At 49.4% G+C, this 17,551-nt stretch overlaps 1 protein-coding gene across 3 annotated transcripts in view; it reads right to left on the bottom strand.

Annotated features, from left to right (window-relative positions):
* CTNNBIP1 (catenin beta interacting protein 1) overlaps positions 1 to 12,797 on the bottom strand; it is a 53,332-nt gene extending 40,535 nt beyond the window's left edge. The window contains exons 1-2 of one of the 3 annotated variants that reach the window (XM_060079662.1): positions 12,635 to 12,797; positions 11,287 to 11,379 (exon numbers count right to left, since the gene is read on the bottom strand). The gene's annotated coding sequence lies outside the window, so the exon portion shown is untranslated. The remainder of the gene's footprint in view (positions 1 to 11,286; positions 11,380 to 12,634) is intronic. The other 2 variants (XM_060079652.1, XM_060079673.1) reach the window with 2 other exon arrangements.
* Between the last annotated feature and the right edge of the window lie 4,754 nt (positions 12,798 to 17,551).

The raw sequence follows: 17,551 nt of genomic DNA on the forward strand, positions 1-17,551 counted from the left end.
ACCTGTCACAAGCCCATATCCACAAAATGCAAGCAAAATCTGACCTCTTGCAAAAACTCTCAGCTGAGAGGAAAAAGCTTATATGGAGGTTCGGGAGAGAGAGAGGTTAGTTACACTACACATTAGTTTGATGGTATTCCTGAGGATTAAGACTTTAAGTCTCAGAGAACTAAACTTCCTTGCAAATTTACCGGAGCACATGACACAATGTTAAAACAAAACAAAAACAGAAAATATAGGCACCAATGCACACTGCTTCTTACCTGCTTCTAGAAAAGTCATGTAACTCTGCCAGAAAGATACTCAGTCATGAATTCCAAGTCCCAAATAGAATAACTCACCCAAAAAAGAAGTTCCAGGACTTCCCTGGTGGCACAGTGGTTAAGAATCCGCCTGCCAAGGCAGGGGACATGGGTTCGATCTGGTCCGGAAGATCCCACATACTGCGGAGCAACTAAGCCCGTGCGCCACAACTACCGAGCCTGCACTCTAGAGCCCACGAGCCACAACTACTGAGCCCATGCGCCACAACTACTGAAGCCTGGGCGCCTAGAGCCCGTGCTCCGCAGCAAGAGAAGCCACTGCAATGAGAAGCCTGTGCACCACAACAAAGTAGCTCCTGCTCACCAAAACTAGAGAAAACTCACGCGCAGCAATGAAGACCCAATGCAACCAAAAAAAAAAAAAGAATTTTTTTAACCAGTTGCTGAGCATTTAAATTTTCTGTCTTTTATTACTATTATTGTTTTTGAATATTTTTATTTATTTATTTATTTATTTATTTTTTAATTTTTTTTGCGGTACGCGGGGCTCTCACTGTTGTGGCCTCTCCCGTTGCGGAGCACAAGCTCTGGACGTGCAGGCTCAGCAGCCATGGCTCACGGGCCCAGCCGCTCTGCAGCATGTGGGATCTTCCCGGACCGGGGCACGAACCCGTGTCCCCTGCATCGGCAGGCGGACTCTCAACCACTGCGCCACCAGGGAAGCCCTTGAATATTTTTTAAATTTTATTTTATTTTATTTATTTATTTTTGGCTGCGCTGGGTCTTTGTTGCTGTGCATGGGCTTTCTCCAGTTGTGGTGAGTGGGGACTACTCTTTGTTGTGGTGCACAGGCTTCTCATTCTGGTGACTTCTCTTGCTGTGGAGCATGGGCTTCAGTAGTTGTGGCATGTGGGCTCAGTAGTTGTGGTGCACGGGCTTAGTTGCTCCACGGCATGTGGGATCTTCCTGGACCAGGGCTCGAACCCATGTCCCCTGCATTAGCAGAAAGATTCTTAACCACTGCACCACCAAGGAAGCCCAATTTTTTTTTTTTTTTTTTTTTTGGCTGCAGGAACTCAGTTCCCCGACCAGGGACTGAACCTGGGCCATAGCAGTGAAAGTGCAGAATCTTTTTTTTTTTTAAATTTATTTATTTGGCTGCTCCAGGTCTTAGTTGTGGCACGTGGGATCTTTAGTTGCGGCATGCATGCAGGATCTTAGTTCTCTGACCAGGAATCGAACTCAGGCTCCCTGCATTGGGAGCATGGAGTCTTAGCCACTGAACTGCCAGGGAAGTCCCGAAAGTGCCGAATCTTAACCACTAGAGCACCAGGGAACTCCCTCTCTTTCATCGCTATTAAGAAGCTGTATTTTCGGGCTTCCCTGGTGGCACAGTGGTTGAGAGTCCGCCTGCCGATGCAGGGGACACGGGTTCGTGCCCCGGTCCCGGAAGATCCCACATGCCACGGAGTGGCTGGGCCCGTGAGCCATGGCCGCTGAGCCTGCGCATCTGGAGCCTGTACTCCACAACAGGAGAGGCCACAACAGTGAGAGGCCCGCGTACCGCAAAAAAAAAAAAAAAAAAAAAAAAAAAGAAGCTGTATTTTCCTACATCTTTATGCTTTTGTCTGTCTATAGGATAAATCCCTACAGTCTTAGTTGCTACAGCAAAGGGTGCATGTGTTTAAATGTTTAGTATTTTGCCTAGTTGCCCTCCATGGACATGGTGACCTTTTATGTGCCCACCAAAATTGTGCAAGAACACCTGTTTTCCCCCATACCTTGGCAGAAGTTGATTTGTTGCTAATCTGATAGGTGGGAAGTGGTATATCATTATAGTTTTAATTTGCATTTCCTGATGAGGAAATAGAGCATCATTTCAGATCATTGAGAGCAATCTGTTATGTTGTTTGCCCATTTCTTTCTTGGGTTGGCAGTCTTCTTCTTGTTGATCTACAAGTGTTCTTTATATATTAAGGCAGTTTGTCCTATGGCTGTGATATTTGTTACACGTATTTCCCCAATTTGTCATTGTTCTCTCGATTATATTGTTTCATCCATGTAGAGTTTTGATTTTTACGTAATCAGATTTTAACATCTTTTATTTTATAACTTACAGATTTCATTTCATATTATTTCCTTCTCCCACTGTTTTCTTTTAATATACTTACTATTTTGTACTTTTAAAACTTTGCTCCATAACTGAGTGATCCACAAACCCAGCCTCACCAGAAGCGGGGCAGGTTGGCATTGTGTGTCTCCAGTGGGACGTGGACAACGTCAGCTATAATCATTTCTCTCCAAAATGTTTACCCTTACTCCAATTCTAAAGAAAACCAGACTAATAGTCAGTGGTCCTGGACTCTAAAACTACGTTAATGTCGTGATAGACAAGGAAAAGCTAGTGAACACTCTAGGCTAAGGGAGAGGAAAGAGCTTGGGAACCTAGTGAAGTTGAGATCTTCAGTTGGATCCCAGATTAAAAACTGGTGCAGGCCAAAGTGAGGGGCGTGGTTGGGAAAGTTGGATGTGGGCTGTACATCAGAGAACACTGCTGGGTCAATAGTAAATTCCCTGGGGCTGAAAATAGTATTGGGATAATGTCGGAGCATGGCCTTAGGAGGTGCAAAGTATCTGATACCTGCAACTTGCTTTTTTTTTTTTAAATAAGGGCAGCTCTTCAGCTTTCTTTTTTTTTTTAATAAATTTATTTTTGGCTGCATTGGGTCTTCGTTGCTGTGCGTGGGCTTTCTCTAGTTGCGGCAAGCGGGGGCTACTCTTTGTTGCGGTGCGCGGGCTTCTCATTGCGGTGGCTTCTCTTGTTGCGGAGCACGGGCTCTAGGAGCACGGGCTTCAGTAGTTGTGGCACGCAGGCTCAGTAGTTGTGGCTCGCGGCTCTAGAGCACAGGCTCAGTAGTTGTGGCACATGGGCTTAGTTGCTCCGTGGCATGTGGGATCTTCCCGGACCAGGGCTCAAACCCGTGTCCCCTGCATTGGCAGGCGGATTCTTAACCACTGCACCACCAGGGAAGCCCATAACTTGCTTTCAAATCGCTCAGTATGAGTATAACCAACCAAAAGAATGCCAGGGAACCACTAAAAGGAGTGGCGTAGGGCCTCCCTGGTGGCGCAGTGGTTAAGAGTCCGCCTGCCGATGCAGGGGATACGGGTTCGTGCCCCGGTCTGGGAGGATCCCATATGCCGCGGAGCGGCTGGGCCCGTGAGCCATGGCCGCTGGGCCTGCGCATCCGGAGCCTGTGCTCCGCAACGGGAGAGGCCACAACAGTGAGAGGCCCGCATACCGCAAAAAGAAAAAAAAAAAAAAAAAAAAAAAAGGAGTGGCGTAGCTGTAAATGACCTCAGACATTAACTTAATGGCTCTGGGTCTCAGTTTGCTCATCTGCAAACTGTGGACAATAACAGTCCTTAGTTCACGGGTTTGTTGTGAGGAATAAACGCATTAACATAAGCAAAGCACTTTTAACAATACCCAGCACAGGGGAAGTAAAGCGGTGTTAGCCAAATGATGACGATGATGATGATGGTGGAACAGAATGAGTTCCAGTATTTACCGTGAAGTGAAAAAAGTAAGGTGCACAACAGTGTGTATTACAGTGTGGAAAAAAAATAGTGCATGTCGGGCACGTGTGCAGTCAGCGCGTACCTGATGCACTTGTACGTGGGTAGGAGGTCCCTGGTTAAGATGCACAAGACATCCACTAACAGACGTCTTTTTCGAGGCGTCTCTTTCAGGGAGGGAGGAAGACTTAGTTTTCACCAATTAGCCTTTTGAGTTCTGTACTATGTATATATTACCTACTCCAAAAAATCCCAACGGTGTATTTTTTAAAGGCCGTGGAACGGGGTCAGAAGAGGAGAATAAAAGATCTCCTCCACTTTGGCGGCTGGTTGCCGTGGCTGGCGTCGAGCATCCAAGCTCTGCCGCCGTCGCTCACAGGCCTGCGAGAGCCCTTCTCCTCCTCGGAGACGGGAAGTGAGGGTGGACAGCCAGCGCCCGGGGCAGACGTGAAGTGATGGCTCTCGGGTGTCAGCAGCAGCTTCCCTGGGGTAGGGATGAAGGACTCCGCCCCTGTGCTGGCTGCCTCTGCCCCACCACGTCCCACCGTAAGCTCCGGAAGGCTGCTCTGTGTAGGAAAGTAGAGCCAGGGCCCTGGAGAGACCCCCGTAAGCCAGCTTACCAGCCTGTAGGCCCCACCGTGCTCCCCCTAAAAATCACCAGCACCCCATCTTCCTGCAACTCCAGCAATCGGCTGTGGAGCACATGGTGGGAAACGGCGCTCACAGAGGTCTGAGATCACAGCTTAGTGGACCTGACCTTGGCGGTTTCTCTATCACCTCTGCTCCTTCCTTAGTAAGTAAGACTGCGTCATTCAGGGGCTCAGAACTACACCCTTACCATTTAAAATCGCCAGATCATCTCGGCAGCACCCACAGCCTCATGTGTTTAAACTGTCTTCCTCCACCCCCCGCTCCCACCAGCCCCGCCGCATGAGAAACATAAAATTATAAATGGAAAATCATTCCAATGCCCTCTACCTGGAGAGAATGCAAGAAACCTAGAGGGTCCGAAACACACTTTAGTTCATATTCCTGCAGCAGAAGGACATACTGTGAGGACAAGGGTCAGGATGGATCAGTCGGTCGGAAGCCAGGGCTGCCTGGGGCAGGGGGCGGGGAGGCCTTGGTCCCGGCAGGGAGGTCAAGGCTAACCCATCTCTTTGGAAACTGGGCCCCTGGTTTGCCAGGTGATTTAGCTGGAAGAACAAGAGTGGGGCCCACACTGTGAAAGATGTCTGAATCCAAAAGGGACCCTGACCTCCGAAGGAAGCCCCGCTTGCGGAAGCCCGAACTGCAGAACGACAAGGCGGTAACTTCATCTGTTTTGGAGTTGTTATTCAGTTCAGGGACACGGACCACAGGATTCCAGCAGCAGGAAACATGTGGGTTGGATACTCAGGAGATACTCAGGCTGAAAAAGCCTTAATTGGAGCTGGTCTCCAAAAGCCTCCCACCCAGCTCTCCACGTGGGAGAGGAGATGGAAGTGGGTCACATTCTCCCAGCTGAACCGGCATCACCGTGGGCTCCGACCACACATGAACAAGTCCAGGGACACTGACTGACCTGGTCTCCTCGCCAGGCCGGCCTTTTCCTCCTGATCAGATGCTGGATGGTTCTGAGGCCTTCCAGACTGAAAGGGCAGCTGGTCAGCACCAGGAAGGCAGTGACACTGCAGGGGCTGGTGAAAGTAACATTGCCCGGGAGCGGAGCCCTGTCCTGGCACCTTCCTCTCACTCTGGATGTAGGCAGGCACCTCTGCCAGCCCTGTGCCCTCTCCACCCCAGCTCTGGCCTGAGGGCGAGTGGAAGAACACTGGGTGCTTTTGCAGAAACTGCTGGGCCTCCCTGACCGCGCTCTTTGGAGGGACCCTGAGGCCTGTGGCTGGACAGACCTGGGGAAGAAAGAGCACCCTCCGCACTCTGCATAAACTGACCCGAACGGGGGCTCACAGACACAGGTGTCCCTGGCATCATGCCGAGAGCACCGATGCAGCCAGCCCCACGGCCTGCCTGCCTCCGTATGCCTGTTTTCCAAAGTTGGCCAAGGGAGACCTGTCAGGCAGGCAGGGAATTCTGGAGAGACAAGCACTGATGGTCTTCTCATAAGAAAGGCACTGGACTGATGGCATAACTTCAGAAAGCTGTGGGGACTTCCCTGGTGGCGCAGTGGTTAAGAATCCGCCTGCCAGTGCAGGGGACACGGGTTCGAGCCCTGGTTTGGGAAGATCCCACATGCTGCAGAGCAACTAAGCCTGTGCGCCACAACTACAGAGCCCACGTGCCACAACTACTGAAGCCCGCACACCTAGAGCCAGTGCTCCGCAACAAGAGAAGCCACTGCAATGAGAAGCCCACGCACCTCAACAAAGAGCAGCCCCCACTTGCCGCAACGAGAGAAAGCCCGCGCGCAGCAACGAAGACCCAACAGAGCCATAAATAAATAAATAAATAAATAAATAAATAAATAAAATTTATTTTAAAAAAAAAAAACTGTGGAAAGAGCTCAATGCCATGATCATTCTTCCCTGACTTGAACTCAGGTAACAAAGGGTTAATAAGCCTTTAAGTGGAAACATAGTTCTTACTAACTGGGACTGCCAAGGTGCTAATTGTTTCTACAGATGCCCACACTAGCACAGCTTTTGTTAAGAGTGACACACAAGGGCTCTAATCTACTGACTCTTCCCCTGCTCTTCTGGGAAGCCAAACACACCCCTCCACCGTAACGTCCGTCGTCCAGGGCAGGTACCCGTGCGGCTGATGTGGACATCTGGAAATTATATCCTGACTCTCCTCCTGAGAGTTCAAAACACTCACCAACACGTTCTTGCTTTATTCACACGACTCCAACTAGATAATAAGCCTCTTGGCCCTAGACTCTAAGTTTTGTATGATAAGAACTAATTCTACCCTGCTCACCAGAGTATTCCCAGGGCCTACCATGGGGCCCAGATCGTAATAAAAGTTCAGTAAATATTTATTACTTGAATCAGTGTGTCATTAGAAGGAAGGAGGAAAGGAAGGATGAATGGAAGATAGTTATCACTTCTTGTTATCTCTGTGTTCTTGGTTTATATTACAAAGACATCACAGCTGGGATTAGAAACCAAGCCCTATAACCCCCTTCTCTGCCCTGCCATCAATGGTCCTCGAACCTGTTATGATGCACAGTTTACATGCCTGCTTCCAGAAGCTTCTACAGAACAACACGAACATGAAAAATGGAGAAACTTTCATGACCTTCAATCCTTAAGAAACTTCGGAAGGAGGAAAATGATGTTTGTTCCAGCTATGCCCACCAAAGAAGGACACCTTTCCCTCTGGGGACTGCTGTCTTCCCCCTTTAACAAGGCTCTGTGGAGGATCAGGACATAATCGGTCTTTAATAACAGAGTATAACAGCAGTTGGGGCTCAATGCCCTTTCATAAAAGAAATTCAAAAGCACTTTGGCCCAAACATCACAATGCCCCTGGGAGCTATTAAGGCACAAGGATCATTATCCCCATTTACAATTGAGGAAAGTAAGGCAAAGGGAGGTTACTTAGTTTGCCCAAGGTCAGATGAGACAGGGAAAAGGCATAGGATTCAAACTCTTTGCAGCAGCCAGTGCGCTAACTCTGGCCACTCTCACAGTGTCACCCACGCTGGGCTTAAGGGAGATGTCTTTTCTTCTCTGTTGTTTCTGCTGAAAGGCAGCATCTAATATGGTGTCCAGAACTCACACACAGGAGTCCCACCGACTGGGTCTGAATCTTGACTTTGTCCCCAACTATCTTCACTTCAAACAGCTTATTGTACTTAACCTTTCCAGGCCTCAGCTTCTGAATATGCAAAATGGTGATAATGCTACTTATCTCAGAAACTACAGTGAAGACTAAATGAGAAAAAGTACAGAAAATGTCATCATTCGTTTTCTCATTTTCTAAATGAGTTCATATCACTCTCATAATTAAAAAGACAAAAGCAAAAAAAAGAACAACAGTAACAAGAGGAAAAGGTTGCACCCACTCCGGGTTTAGTTTTTACAAGGAGACAGGCAACACGTGACTAACAGCATTTCCGATTCGGCCACTGAAACACGCCAGAACCCTGAGAGTGACTTGCAGCACAAAAGTCCTATTTGACTCCTACCAACTCTCACCGGCCTCTCAAGGTCAGCAGAGCAGGTTGGCATCACGGATACTGACAGACAAGGGGATGCCTGAGTGAGGATTTGAAAGGCTGGCCAACTGCCCTCAGTCTGAAGAGGCCAACTTTGGATTCCTGGTGAGTTGAACTCCTGGGTTTGAAACTCCATTTCTGCTGAGCTTCCAACTCCACTCAGCCCAGACTAAAGACAGCCAATGCTTTCTAGGTACCACCATACTTGGATCAAGTGATGTGCAGGAGTGTAGATCCAATAATGATACAGGAAGTGTTCAGAGGTGACAGTGTGGCCTGGTGGTACTCAGCAGGGGACTGGAAGAGAAATGGGGATGGGGTCGGCGGGGGTGGGGGGGCGGGGGGAGGAAAGCTGCCCAGTCAATCTTGGTACACTTCCAACAAAGACACTGTGACAGGGAATTCCCCGGCGGTCCAGCGGTTAGGACTCCCGTGCTCTCACTGCCGGGGGCCTGGTTCAATCCCTGGCCAGGGAACTAAGATCCTGCAAGCCGAGCGGTGCAGCCGAAAAAACAAAACAAAACAAAACACTGTGAAGACACTGTGACATACAGGTATGTGGGGGTCCTTGATGCACATAAGAACAGCAGCAAAACTCCAAGGTTATGCCAGAGTCACTACCATGACAAGAAGCTTTTCCTTATGCAGAGAACATAGGACAAGCCGCTGTACAGGACAAGATGCTAAGAGCTGGCGATGCTCATTCATTCAACTCAAGAAACATTGACCGATTACCTACATACTCAGGGGGGAAAGATGGCTTGATGGAATCTGCAGGACACACAGACACACACACCTGGACCTTCCTTAAGCTAGCTGATGGATCCCATATCTCCTGGGTACCTAGGTCAGAGACACGAGAAACCTGAGGGGAATAAATGCAACACTGCAGGCCTCCAAAAGCCTTCCCAGGACAAGGAGAGCCTGCTCACTGCTCTTCCAAGTGTCCGGGTCTTTCTCCTAGGATGGACCCCCAGGAAAGGTTCCTGTGCAGTGACCTCCCACTGTTCAGAACTGAAGAGTAAAATCCAAACTCCTCACCGTGGCCACAGACCCAACTCCTGCCACCTCCTCACTCAGAACACTCCAGCCGCCATAGGCTTCTTGCTTCTACTGTCCTCTCTGCCCATCAGCTGGGTCTCCATTCAAAGTTACCTCCTCAGAGCTCGCTAAAGTTATGACCCAGGCACTCTCCATCTCATTGCCCTGTTTTATTCTCCGTGCATCTCTTTTCACCATCCTACATTATTTTGTTCACTTGTATGCTTGTTTACCGTCTGTCTCTCCCACTAGAATGTGAACTTCATTAGATCACGTAACTCTGTGATCTTGTTCTTGGCTATATCCCCAGCATCTACGACAGTGCCTGGCACACAGTAGGTGTTCAATAAGCCATTCAATTTAAGAAATATTTATTGAGTGCCTACAAAGTCTAGCTGTAGACCAAAAAAAAAAAAAGACAAAATCTCTGCCCTGAGAGAGCTTAAATTCTGAAGGGAGATAAAAAGCAGATAAATAAATAATGGTGAAATAACAGCTACTACTTCAACCAAGCCATACCAAGGTGCTCAATGCTGTTCTAAGCATCTAATAGGTATTACTTAATTTAAGCCTCCCAACAACTCCATGAAGGAAGTATTAATATTTTATAGATGGGGAAACTGAGGCACAAAGAGGTTAAGTTACTTGCTGAAGGTCACGGAGCTCATGATGGCAGAACCAAGATCCAAACCCAGATAGTCTTGGTACGAAGTCCATGCTCTGATTAAGAGCTATGCTTCCTATCTGCCGAGTGTCGAGTAACTACTTGGTCAGCACCCTCAGCAGCTGTTCCTTGTAGGCAGAGCTGGAGAGAGAGCAGACCCATCAAGGAAGGGCTGTGAGCTCGGTGACATGGAGTCTGCCGGGTTGCCCCCCGTGGTGCACTCTGATTGAGGAGGAATCTAATGAAAAGACATGGACAGGGTCAGGATTCCTGGGCTCTAGTTTTAGGTGCTGTGAGACACCCAGGCAAGTCAACCGGTACTTGATGAGTGTACTTTTGGGGCAGGATCTAGATGCTGTGAGGGATGGAAAAGCTGAATCCAATAGAGACCCTGGCCTCAGAAAGCTTAGGGTCATGCAAGTGCATACGAAGCTGAAAGAGAGGTAGACAGTGACGGATGCCATTAGCAAATGTACAAACTGCTATGGGATTTCCAAAGAGTTACTCACTCTCTAGGGACCACAGGTGTCCAGCCGTAAGAGGGGCCCGGCCCCACGGTCCTTTAGCTCGGGTGTGTTCTGACAGCACAGACTTGGAGCAACGTGGAGATCAGGTTTTATTCTGGTTAATGGTTCAAGTTCATGGCCACTGAGCTGCTCTCCCACCCACCATGAGATCAGTCCCAATATCTCTGGGCAACATCTTACAGCAGAGGCAAGGCAATAACGCTCTCATTTAAATAATGCAGCCGGATGTGGGAATGAAGCCCAGTGTGTTCTGCCCTCCACCTCGAACTGATTTTTTTTTTTTTTTTTTTTGCGGTACGCGGGCCTGACACTGTTGTGGCCTCTCCCGTTGCGGAGCACAAGCTCCGGACGTGCAGGCTCAGCGGCCATGGCCCACGGGCCCAGCCGCTCCGCGGCATGTGGGATCCTCCCAGACCGGGGCACGAACCCGTGTCCCCTGCATCGGCAGGCGGACTCTCAACCACTGCACCACCAGGGAAGCCCTCGAACTGATTTTTAAGCCTACAAAGCCTCTTCCCTCAAGGAGGGGGTGGGTGACGCTTCTGTGAGCACCTTGTTAGAACGTGGAGACTGCTCCCCATTCACCCTGTTCACAGCAGTATCTCTAGAGTTTAGCACAGTACCTGGCCCACAGCAGGTGCTGAGTAAGGTGTGCCGAGCTAAACCTGAGCATGGTCAGGTCTAGAAATTCTCTGCCAGAAGTATAACTCGAAGTTGGTGTTCCCTGAAGTTTTGCTTTAAAGCTCTGAGCCTCTCTCAGGGGGAGCAGACTGGTTTTACCTATTCACTTCTGCTACCCCTACTCTGGTCCAAGCCACCATCATCCCTTTGCCCAGAAGCAGCAACAGTCTGTCTCCCAATTAGCATCCCTGCTCCTTACAATCCAGTCTCAATGGAGCAGCCAGAATGATCTCTGAGAACAAATCAGATCTTCTCACCTCTTTACTTAAAATCCGCCTGTGGTTTCTAACTGCGCTTGGAATAAAATCCAAACTGGCTCTTCCCACCTTCACAGCACTTACCATGACTAAAATTATTTTGTCCACTTACTTGTTTAATCCCTCCTCTTCAGAAGGTCAGCTACAGGAGGGCAGGGGCTGTGTCTCTCTTCACCACTGTAGCCCCCGGTGCTTGGAAGGCTGCCTGACACATACACAAGGACCACTCACTCCACCAGGAAACCATGAATGACACACTGGCATTTAACAGCCAGCACCTTTATTTATAATTCAAAGTCCTGCTTTAAATCAAAGGAAACTTGGTCTCTCTGGACACTTTAATGGCCCAAGAGATCAGTATCACTTAGAGTCTAAAGCCAGGAACGAGAGCCCAGTAGTTGTAGCAGGGAGCTAAGAGCCAAGATTCTTGGGAGCAGAACCTCGGGACAAACTCTGACTTGCCTCCAGGTCCCTTGCCCACACACCCTGTGCCTCAATTTACCCAGCCGTCGGCCAGGCACACTTCCCTAAGTAGTGTGAGTGACAGGAGACAAAGTAATTAACAGCTATAGTGTACTTAGATTCTCAGATAGGAGGTGCTGCCAGCCTCACATCTCATTATTCATAAAACTCTTCATCTGCGGCCAACACAGGCCTCCTGGGCCTTCCCGGGGCTAACGTGACAGCAGGTACTGCTCAGACAAGTTCAGCACACACGAGAGAGGCAGGCATGCGGGGCCTAACAGAGGTTGGGTATCAGACCTAAGTGTCTCGGTTACCAGGTTCAAGAAAAAGGAAAGTGGTCGGGGTGGGGATGATGGAAAGGAGGCGAGAAGTGCAGTCTGGGGCTCTGAGTGGTTAATCTTGCAGGTTCACATACACACGCCTGCCATACAGGTGAGATGTATGCCTACAATGTGCACCGTCTAGGAACACTCACTAGGAGAGGTGCGATGGGGACACGACAGTTCAACCAGACTAGGGAGAGGAACCGTGGCCCAGTGACCAGACCTTGGCAGCATTTAGTTTGGGAAAATATGGGAGGGCTCTATACAGAGGGTCAGGATGCTGAGAGCAGGGCGCAGGTGAGGGAAGAGACAAGAGGGCACGGGACCTGGAGTGCCGACAGACGGTGACAACCCCGCCAACGCGGTGGGGTGAGCAACAGAGTGGATGGCTCGGACACCTGTGGAGGCGACCCCCGGGGTAAGGGGGGTTGAGGACCGCTGGATGGTGGTCTGCCGCGGGGGCGGCGAGCGGCAGGAGCAGCGGGGGCCAGGTGGGGCAGGAGGCCCGGCCCAGACCAGGGCGCCGTGCCGGGGGTCCGGCCGGTGGGTCCGAGCGGGGTCGGGGGCGCCCTCCACGGCCCCTCCCCGAGAGACAAAGGGCCGGCGGCTCCCCCGAGCCCCGGCGCGGCGCGGGCCCAGGCGCTGGGAGCGAGGGCCGGCCTCGGCGCTTACCTGGGCCGCCCGACCCGGCCGGGCGGGCGGGGGCTGCGGGTCCGAGAGCGGCGCGCGGCGGCCTGTTCCGGGGCGCGCACAGCCCGAGCAGCCGCGGCGGCAGCAGCAGCAGCAGAAGCAGCAGCGGGAGCAACCGCCTCAGCCTCCGCCTCCCGTTCAGTGAGTCACCGCGGCGGGGAGGGAGGGAGGCGCCAGGCCGCCGGGGGAGGGACCGGCGGAGGGGGCGGCATCTGGCTCCGCTCGGGCGGCGGAGGCGCGGCCACGGCAACGCCCCGGGGGGCCGGGCGCCGGGGGCGTGACCTGATGATGTGGTGGGCGTGGCCAGGAACACCCTGTGGCTCTCATTGGTTATATCGACCAGAGGGCGGGGATTCCAGTTGAGTGGGGGGGGCTGCGGAGGGCTCGGGCACGCTCATTGGGCCCCTCGGAAGGGGGCGGGACCAGTGACCCCGGGGCGGAGCCACGAGATAGGCAGGTGGAACCCGGTCGCGGGTAGTGGCCGAGCGGCTCTCAGAGCAAAGGGGTGGAGCGGGTCGGGGGTTGGCAGGGGAGGAGGGGCGGGGGCTCGGATGAGGAGGCGGCCTGAGGGCGGAGCCCGGGCTAAGGATGGACCCGGCGTTGCGGTAAAGCAACTCTGCCTGTCCCTAGCTGCTCCAGAAGCACAGTGATCCCGTAAAAATAATGGCCTCTCCCACGCACGGGTCTGTGTTTAAAAATGGGAGCAGCCAGATGGGGCGGAATCCTTGGTGAGACCGATTTACCCAGGACCCTTGAAAAATCTGAAATGGACGAGGTTGCAAAACATTTAGAGGCGTGGTCTTCCTGCGTCTTGGAGCTGGGAGTATTGCTACCTATGAAGCAGTTAGGCCCACTCTTGAACTGGGGGCCTGTCTAACCTGGATCCACCGAGCCCAGAGAGCCCAGGGATGGTCCTCTGTGGGTTAAACTTAGAATACCGTTTGTATTGGTAGTGAGTGCATTTTTCTGGGGAGAAGGGTGCCCTTGATTAAAATGTTTCTATAGAAAGTCTGACTATGTCTGCTAATCTGGCTCTGTCTGGAGAGAGTATAGAGAGAAACAGCCCCTTTAGGCAAAGTGAGAATTGCTCTGAACACCCACCTTCCCTTTTAAAGGGACGCGTGTCTTCAAGTGTGGTCTCACTTTCAACATTTAACTTAACAACTGCATGGGGTGACACCAACCACAGTTTAGAGGCCTTACTGCCCCGCTTTCCCCAGCCTTTTCACTCCTTTTCTGTCCCGTCCTCTTCCACTCCCCTCACTTTTCTTTCCCTTCCCTATGCAAGGATACAAGATACTTTTTTTTTTTTTTTACTGTATTTATATCCTCCAATGTCCATATTGCTCTTTTGATTTAATAACTGTTTTTAGTTACAATTGAGGAATACTTTAATTTTATCAAAAGTCATGAGATTATGAACTTTTAAAGGCCAGAAATAGATTTTAATGATGTCTGTATCTCCAACAGCTTCCAGACTACCATGCCCATAACAAGAGCTCAAGCAATATTTCCCAATACAGTTACTAGCTTGTCTCTCAAGTTTTCTACCGCATACCAATACAACAAACTTACATATTCAAGTTATTTTCATGTAAATATTGATGTTTAAACAAATGAATTGGGACTTCCCTGGTGGCAGAGTGGTTGGGACTCCGAGCTCCCAGTGCAGGGGGCCAGAGTTTCCATCCCTGGTCGGGGAGCTAGATCCCACATGCATGCCGCAACTAAAAGTGCGCATGCCACAGCTAGGGAGCCGGAAAGCCGCAACTAAGGCACCTGCCTGCCACAGCTAAGACTCAGTGCAACCAAAATAAATAAATAAATATTTTTAAAAATAATAAACAAATGAATTAAGGGACTTCCCTGGTGGTCCAGTGGTTAAGACTCCACGCTTCCATTGCAGGGGGCACGGGTTTGATCCCTGGTTGGGGAACTGAGACCAAGGAACTGAGATTCCCACATGCGAGGAGGGAAAAAAGAAAGGTAGATGCTTAAGGATAAATGTGGGAAAGGAATGCACAAAATGACAAGGTGTCAGTGTGAAATAGTGGATGCTTTTCCTTTTTTCAAAATTTTCATAAATATATTGTTTCTATAGTTCAAAATTACAATAAGTTCATCAACATAGCCAGGCCCTTAACTACCCCATCAGCTCAGAGTTGGAAAATTCTGCATTTCTAGATAGCAGTATTACTGCAGGATTAACGCAGGATGAAACACTGAAGGCTTAGGAGGCAGGAAACATCTGTTAGTTCTGACAGCCCAGCACTGCCTCTGCCCTTTGGGGAAATGCTCCTCCCCACCGTCTACCCACCAGAGGCGCTGATGAGGTTACCAACTATAGTATTCTACCCTTTCCCCTCAACAAAAAAAAAGCAAACAGGGGAGACATGAACCCAAGCTTGATCAATTTAAGTGCTGTGTTCTCTTGACCATTGGCTAAGAAGAGGATGTGACTTGAGCGGAGCCAATTGGAGTCCTTCTCTGAAACTTTCTGAATTGGAAATGAAGGGAAGCTCTTTCTTTCCTGTTGGATCAAGAGCTGTAAGGATGTGACCTCAAAAATGTTAGCATCATCCTCCACCCATCCCATGGAAAATTCTGAAGGAATGAGGCAACGTTAGTGGCCAGACACAGAGACCAAGATTTGGAGGGAAGGAAAGTGAAAGGGAGAGAACCTATCATGGTGTGTTCCATGGTTTCAGTAGACCTTGCACCAGTTCTGCACAAACCATCTCACACTTAATAGGTCCCCAAATCTGCCTTTCCTCTATCAACAGCTGGCACCACTCCACCAAGTTGCTTATACCAGAAACTTAAAAGAGTATCCTTGACACCACGCTCTCCTTTATCCGTCACGTTCAGTCCATGTTGTTTCCACCCTCAGACCATACCCTGAATCTCCCCACTTCCCACCCTCTCCACTATTCTGCTCCAGTTTAACCCATCATCAGCCCTCACCATGACTCCAGCACTAACTCCCAAGTGTGCTCTCATTCAGGCTTTCCCTACCACCGTCAATCCATTGCCCACACAGCAGCTAGAGGGATCTTCTTAAAATGTACTGATCTTGTCACACCTCTGCTATTCAACGACTCCTCTTTGTTTTCCTGATGAAGTTCAAAATCTTTAGCATGGCTACAAGGCCTTGCATGATCTGGCTCCAGCCTGACCTTGAACTACCTTTGCCAACTGGGCTTCCACCACACACAGGCCCTCTCCCTATTCCTTGATCGCAGGATACTTTTTTGTGCCTTGGTACATATGAGTACCATTTCTCTTCCTTTTACTGAAGTGTAGTTGATTTACAATATTGTGTTAGTTTCTGGTGTACAGCACAATGATTCAGTTTAACATATATATACATATTCGTTTTCATATTCTTTTCTTTTATGGTTTATTACAGCATATTGAATATAGTTCCCTGTGCTATACAGTAGGACCTTGTTGTTTATCTATTTTATATATAGTAGTTTGTATCTGCTAATCCCAAACTCAAGGAGACTTTTCTTTTTTATTTATTTAATTTTTGCGGTACGCGGGCCTCTCACTGCTGTGGCCTCTCCCGTTGCAGAGCACAGGCTCCGGACGCGCAGGCTCAGCGGCCATGGCTCACGGGCCCAGCCGCTCCGTGGCATGTGGGATCTTCCCAGACCGGGGCACGAACCCGTGTCCCCTGCATCGGCAGGCGGACACTCAACCACTGTGCCACCAGGGAAGCCCAAGGAGACTTTTCTTTACCTATGCTAGGCCAGCCCCAGTCCCAACATGGCCATAAATTCCAGGAGGGCAAGGAGGTCACTGTGAACCACTTCCACCTAGCATAGTAGCTGGCAGTGTAGATGTTCAACAAATACTGCATGAATAAATAAATGTGCAAAGTCTGAACCAGGACTTTCCCTCCCATTGATAGCCACTCCTATTTCCCCATCTCCACCCGCAGCTCCAATGCTACCAACCCTCTTTTCACGCTTCACTCAATAAATTTATGATTCTACATTTTACCCTTTCAGCTTTGGGGAGGGCCTCTCTGTAATCCCAGACATATATGTATCTTTAAATAGTTGCTTTCTGGAGGAAAAAAAGTCTCTATCCTCTGTATCAAAGGGATAACTCTAACAGTAAAAGATTCAGGCCAAGTATGAAACAACAGTGGAGCCACAGCAGGCTGCAGGGAAGGAAAGCTATTTTGAAGTAGTTAGGGCAACAGTGGTCCTCAAGTTTTACCCTATAAGAGGGCCTCCTGCCTACAGGTTGAGCAGGTACAAGGTGAGAATGGGAGAGAAAGGGAAAGACTTTGTACTGAATAAAGAAGAGATTTTTTTTTTTTAGTAAAGAAAACAAGAACCAATTCTTTTTGTGTTTTGAAAACCAAATTTTAAACAGTAATAACTTCCAATCATATAGAAAGTTCGAAAAATTGTCGTTTGCATCGGTCCCTATGTTTGTCATCCTGTTTACATGTGATACAACTCTAACTTCTCTGAGGATAGACAGTGAGTGACACAGAAGCTAAGCGCGCAGCAGACAAAGCATGCCGCGGTCGTGTGCCATTCTCCTCTTTCACCTTGGCAAGTGACTTGTCACTTAAGTTTACTTTGGAGATAATAAGGAATTATTCAACACAGTGATGAAAGCATTTTGTAGAGCAGTGGATATACATATTTTGTGTCATGAGTGGGGTATGTGCAGCTTTGAACATCTGGCTCGCCGCCAACCTGTCCCTAGAGTGTTGGTTTCTGCAGCATCTGATACGTACATGCTCCCTACATCACAGAACCTTGTTTGTACTGTGCTTGGGAACAATATAAAGAAATAATTATTCATTTCTTTTGCTGAGTGTTTTGACAGACCAACACGTCTTTTTTTTTTTTTTTAATTTATTTTTGGCTGCGT

The sequence above is a fragment of the Mesoplodon densirostris genome, chromosome 2 (genome assembly GCF_025265405.1).
Source record: "Mesoplodon densirostris isolate mMesDen1 chromosome 2, mMesDen1 primary haplotype, whole genome shotgun sequence".
NCBI classification, from domain to species: Eukaryota; Metazoa; Chordata; class Mammalia; order Artiodactyla; family Ziphiidae; genus Mesoplodon; species Mesoplodon densirostris.